The sequence below is a fragment of the Hevea brasiliensis genome, chromosome 17, assembly GCF_030052815.1.
Source record: "Hevea brasiliensis isolate MT/VB/25A 57/8 chromosome 17, ASM3005281v1, whole genome shotgun sequence".
Lineage (NCBI taxonomy): Eukaryota > Viridiplantae > Streptophyta > Magnoliopsida > Malpighiales > Euphorbiaceae > Hevea > Hevea brasiliensis.
In genome coordinates, this window is record NC_079509.1 from 44,905,005 (window position 1) to 44,911,350 (window position 6,346).

Sequence of the window (6,346 nt, forward strand, 5' to 3'; positions counted from 1 at the left end):
TATAATCTTATTGCATGCTATGTGTAGAGCTCTACTTAGTCATGATTTTATATATTAATTGAAGTACTGAAAGGTAAACATTAATATTGGAAAGTCAAGATATTGACTTAGGGTTTTTGACCTAGAAATAGGCTGAGATTCTATGTAGAATTTATAATTAATTAAAGAGCTTAAAAGGCCTTAATTGAGATTAATCACCATGAAAGTAGGGTTCAGATTAATTAAGATACACCTTAAGTACCTTGAAAGAAGACTTAAGATAGTTTATGATTAATTTCCTTCAAAGTAATAACTTTCCAATTTGTTGAATGAATGAGATTAGATCTATAATAGTTGAAGTGTGAACCTCTAATTCTGGAATTGCTTTTATTAATCAATTACCTTAGTTGAATTGTTTAGCTTTCTTCTATTCTATTAGTTTACAATAACTTAATTTAGATTCTCATCTCTATAATTAGTAGTCTAGATAGTTATAATTGTTGTTTAGTTTAGTACTTATCAAGTTCTTTGTGGGAACGATGCTCACTCACTACTATATTACTTGTTAACCATCCATGCACTTGCTGGATTTTGCACATCTTTTTGCTAGATCGTGGGCATGGAAAGCAAATAACTACTATTTATCAACTAAAATTTAGTCAATAATTATCGACTAAACTTTTTTAGTTGGTAAATTATTGATTTGTTAATTTTGGAAAAAAAAAAATACCAACTCATGATTTTAGTCAGTCATATTTTAAATTATTTTAAAACTGGATAAAAAGAATGGTAGGTAAATTTTGCATTTTTTTAATTGTATTTAATTAAAAAAAATAAGTACCGACTACATATTTTAGTCCATATTTTTTTATTTAATTAATTACCTACAACATTCAATGGTAGGGATTTTTATTTATTTTTTTTAATTTTTCAAATTTCGCAGTATTTTATAATTAAATTGAATGTAAAAATTAATACAAAAATACTAATATTAATAATAATAATAAAATCCAATATTAAAAATAATTAATGCATATTATAAATTAAATATTAATACATGGTGCTTTCCCATCCACTTGCATAAAAATGAAAATTTCTTTTCAATTATCAAATCCTATTTGCCTAACGTCTGGATGCACTTGGAACCGATACGCTAAAAAAAAAAAAAAAGGTCACAACGTCTATGTACCCAATACTCTCACCTCCAAGAAAGTTCCTTTCCTTCTAATTCGTTCCCATGAACCTTCAACTACTCACAAGGATTGGAGATGTTCATTGCCTGAAATTGCTTTTGGCAATTGTATATCTCAAGTGGAATTGCAGCAGGTGCTCCCATTGTAGGGACAAAAACTCAAGAGCGGTCCTTAAGGTAACTAGTGCTCCAAATCAACAAATTCAAAAGTAGAAAGAAAATTCATTTCAAGTACATATGGTAACAAGTAAATATTATAATATAATGATTAAGTATCTAATTAATTAACTGTATATATATTTGTCTCTTACTTTCCCTTTAAAATTAAATAAAAGGGGAAAATAAGAGAATAATAGTCAGCAATGCAACATATCTGAAAGAAGTTTCAGATATGAATAAGCCAGCCAATATTTAGAACAATTTCAGATAGCCTTTTACTGTCTCAACCAAAAAGATGTATTGGGGGTACAAAAAGAATCTTCTTTTTTTCTTTACAGTTATATCTACTATAATGTTCATTTATGATGATTGACAGAAATCTTCAAATAAGTTTTAATTCAAGAATTAAGCAATAAATTACTTTACCTGACAAATATACCATTCAATGGCATCGTATATCTTGCTATCTACACAAACATACGTAGAGGGAGCATCAACCTGCTCAGGAAAAAAATAAAAAATAAAAAAAAAACAATAAGTATAATTCAACAATTTTTAAAAATTTTTTAAAAAAATCACTTTTACAATTCTACAATTAACAATGTACTCGCCAGTTGCATGTAAAAAAGAGCAACCACAGGTATATACCTTCTGCAATAATCCGAAGAAGAATGGGTGAGAAGATTGCTCAACCCATCCATCTCCATCTTGTCCCTAATGAAAGTCTTCGCAATCTTATGGAAGTAAATTATCTAGAATTAAAAGATAAGCACTGCATATACTATTCTCTTCTCACTAGAAACAAGGAAATGAACCATGTTTTTGCATAATGACAATGCTCAATATTGATTTTTCATTGAGAAAATGGGAGGGAGAGAAACAATGAGAAACAAGTGCATACTTAGAGCGAAAATAAAAACCTGGCACCATCTTGCTTGAGATTTTGACTTCTTTTATGTATCCATGCATGAAAATTATTGCACTTTTTGTAAGCTATAAGCCTTGATTCTCCACAAAGGCCATCACCTTCAGCCTCTGAACAAGCAAATCCAGAGACAAAGAAACCATGCTAGATAATTTAGTGGTAACGGCTGTTGACACTGTAACACAAAACAGTAAACAAGGAGTGACAAACTAACCTGCAGCTTATGGTTATCACTAACACATAATTGGAATTAAACCAATATCTGCAATCAATCTTAAGTTTTCATTCACATCAACAAAACAAGTGGAGAGAGAGAGAGAGAGAGAATATGTTATTTGATATTAAAGGTTAATGAAAAACAAATTTAAACATTGATAGCAATTTGAGAACTAAGACTAACAGAACTTGAAACTTTTTTAGTGTGAAATGCCATTTCAGACATTAGCTCACAAACACAGGATTATGCTCTGTTTCTTCCATGCACATGCCAACACCAACCTACATACAACATTAATTATAATTGACATGAGTGGAACTACTTTAGAGTCTACGAAAGATAGGAAATATTGTGCCACAAGATGAACTGAAAGATATAAGAAAAGAACATCTTTATATAGATGACTGTAGAGAAAGTAAATGAGTTCAATTTTAAATGCTTCAAATGTCATGACCTAAGCATGCCATGGTTGAATTTTTACTGACACAGGCATCAATTGGACCTGAAGATATTACATCTAATATGCCGTACATTTTAATATTTCCACCAAAATTATGCAACAAACGCCTGATTTAAGTCGAAGTTAACTGGTAGTGAATATATTTACCGCTAAAGTTGAATAACAAGTTCAACAAATTAACAGTAAATGAGGCAAAATGTGACTAGTTAAGGTAGATATCTTGAGGGTTAAGTATCTTGCTAATGGTATAAGAAATAGCTAACTACCAGACATAAGGAGTTCCATAAAACTAGGAGGAATTTCCCCATATCGGTTTGCATCAACAAACAGATTTGGAACTATCATTTTCCCACACCGGTATGCTTCATACAAATGCATACCTTCATTTGAGGCAGCTTCCAGAAAGAAGATTCGGCAACAAAGAGCTAACCTTGCACGTCAAAAGAACTATCAACTAGATTTCATTTATTTCAAAGCACCAAAATAGAAAAGATGGGGACAACACACATTATATGCAGAAATCTTCTGGTTTAAGAAATTAGTCTTCTTTAGTGAGAGATATAAATGAATATTACCTATAGCCTTGTGCATGAATAAAAAGATGATTTGGAAATGGTTCTATAACTCTATGTAATCTGTAATAAATTCATTTGGAGCTATCCATCTAATAACGAAGTAATACAAATAAAAATTTCGTTCGATTGGAAAGGGTTACTGGAAAATGTATTCTTTCCTGCTCACGTTTAAACAACGGCATTAATCATAATTCACATGCTTCTAAATGATTTGATGATTATCCAGAAGAAATTAGTCTATTTTAAGCAGAGGCACTGATGTAGCACATATCAGTTCCAGAATTCACACATTTGTGCTACAACAATCTTTGCAATTGCTTGGGCAAATTCATCACCACTTGAACTAGATTTTCTCTTTGCATGTTGTGATTTTTCATGCACCCTTTCGCTCTCCCCACCTTCATGGCTCATATTCAACACCTTATATCACTTTGCCTGAGATAGTACATGCAAAAGTACCATTCTCTCACCCATAAATCAACTATTCATTGCTTATAGCCCATCTGGTTATTGAAGAGAATATAAGGAAAAGAAAAAGGAAATCAACAATTTAGAATCTTAAATGCTCAACTAAACTCTAAGCCAAGCCTAACTTGATAATTGCTAGCCATAGTTATCTGAAGGACTCAAAAGCACCCAATAAAAGATGCACATATGAAAAAATTAATCAAGCAACATGTTAATGAGCACATCATAAATCAAAATCTATGCAACTCATAAATAGAGCAAGAACTTCAATGCCACATAAGCAGGGCCATATTACCCAAAAAAAACTTATAAAACTTACATCTCCAAACGGATATAAAGCCCGATTGATTAATAAATTTCAATCATTTTCCTCCATTTCTTAGCAACCAATGAAAAATGAAGTAAACCCTAGATAGAAGATATCCAAGAATAGTAGAATGCTTGCTGTTTACATTCTAGTGTATGGAAACACAACTGAACATTGAAAGACCATAAAAGAAATATAGAAGCTAAGAAAGCAAAGAAATAGGAATCTGATAGCAATTGATCACCAAAACAACGTTGGCAGGAGAGGAAATTAGACTTTAAGGACAGAAACGTTAATAAGGGGTATGTTCATGGATTTAAGGTTGAATTTAGCACTAGAATTAGAGGGAGAGGTAAAGGGAAAGAAAGGTGGCTTCGGTTTTCTGGGCACCATCCCGAAAAAATTTTATTGATTTTTTAGTTAGCTAAAATTTCAGGTAGGGTAGTGCGCGTTTCTTTTTTTTCATTTTGAGCAGCGAAATACAAAAACGGAGATAAAGGTTAATTTTACCGACTAATTTGGAAATGGTCGGTTATAAATTATAATTACCAACGACCTGGATAATTACCAACTATTAGTCCATAATTACGAACTACTTAGATAAAATTGTCCGCATATGTTACATAAAATTGTGAAATTTTTTTTATTAACCTTTTATTCTACCGATTAATTTGGAATTAATAGGTAATTACCAACTACCAAGATAAAATAGTCAGTATATTTTCCATATAATTATGAAATTTTTTTTAACCTCTAATTTGACCGATTAATTTAAAATTATTTAATAATTACTAATTACCTAGATATAATAGTCTGTATATTTCTATGTAATTATAAAATTTTATTTTTAATAGCTTTTTTATTTTATCGACTAATTTAGAATTACTCAGTAATTACAAACTACCTTAATAAAATAGTCAGTATATTTTTTATGTAATTAAAAATTTTTATTTATTGACATTTAATTTTACCAATTAATTTAAAATTAGTCGGTAATTACCAACTACCTAAATTAAATAGTTAATATATTTTCTATGAAATTACAAAATTTTATTTTTATTGGATTTTAATTTTACCAACTAATTTGGAATTACTCAATAATTACTAACTACCTAGATAAAATAGTTAGTATATTTTCAAAGTAATTATGAAATTTTATTTTTATTAGTCTTTAATTTTATCGACTGCTTTGAAATTAGTCGGTAATTACCAACTACTAAATAAAATAGTCGATGTATTCAATTACTAACTGCCTAGGTAAAATAATCAATATATTTTCTATGAAATTATGAACCTTTTTATTGGCCTTTAATTTTGCCAACTAATTTGGAATGAGTCAGTAATTACAATTTACCTAGAAAAAATAGTGCGTAAATTTTCTATGTTACTTTGAAAATGTTTTATTAACATTTAATTTTATCGACTAATTTGGAGTTTGTCAGTAATTATCAACTTCCTAACTATAATAGTCAGTATACTTTCTATGTAATTATAAAATTTTATTTTTATTGGCCGTTATTTTACTGAAAAAATTCATTTTATGCAGAATGAAAAGATATTCTTATTCATTTATAATGGTCTAGAAGTTTTATTTTCAATTTACGGCAAGTACTACTATTAAAGAAAATGTTGAAGATTCAGAATATTTAAGACTTTTCATTAAGTAAAGGTAGAAAAAGGAATGAGAAATGAGTTGATAAGGAGGCATAGAAAACATACAAAAAACTATTGGATTTACATAATGCACAAGTGGAAGAACATGGTGTTGACAATCTGAGAACAACAAAGGCTTATACATGGTTTTTTGACAAAAAAGTAAAGGTACCTAAGAGTCATGGGAGAAGGTTCTCCTTTGCTCAAAGGTGTTAATTCATTGAGCAATATCCTCCTCATCACATTCTAAATGACGCTAATATTAAATGCTCTAATTGAGGCAGAAGTGCAATGACGTGTTATTGAACTTTTCGTTGCAAAAGAATATGAATTTCAAGCTAAACTATGGGCTGGGTTGGATGCATTTTCTCATAAAAAAAAAGGGTAAACTATATAAATAGACATGATGAG

At 29.7% G+C, this 6,346-nt stretch overlaps 1 long non-coding RNA gene across 2 annotated transcripts; it reads right to left on the minus strand.

Annotated features, from left to right (window-relative positions):
- Window positions 1–995: 995 nt before the first annotated feature.
- LOC110663781 (uncharacterized) lies at window positions 996–4,779 on the minus strand. 2 transcript variants are annotated; one of them, XR_009145710.1, is made up of 3 exons: window positions 3,313–4,779; window positions 1,979–2,430; window positions 996–1,828 (listed from the first exon to the last, which is right to left on the minus strand). It is a non-coding gene; the product is annotated as an uncharacterized LOC110663781 (long non-coding RNA). The 2 variants fall into 2 exon arrangements; XR_009145711.1 differs by lacking the exon at window positions 996–1,828 and having other exon boundaries at window positions 1,842–2,430; window positions 3,313–3,357; window positions 4,295–4,779.
- Window positions 4,780–6,346: the final 1,567 nt, after the last annotated feature.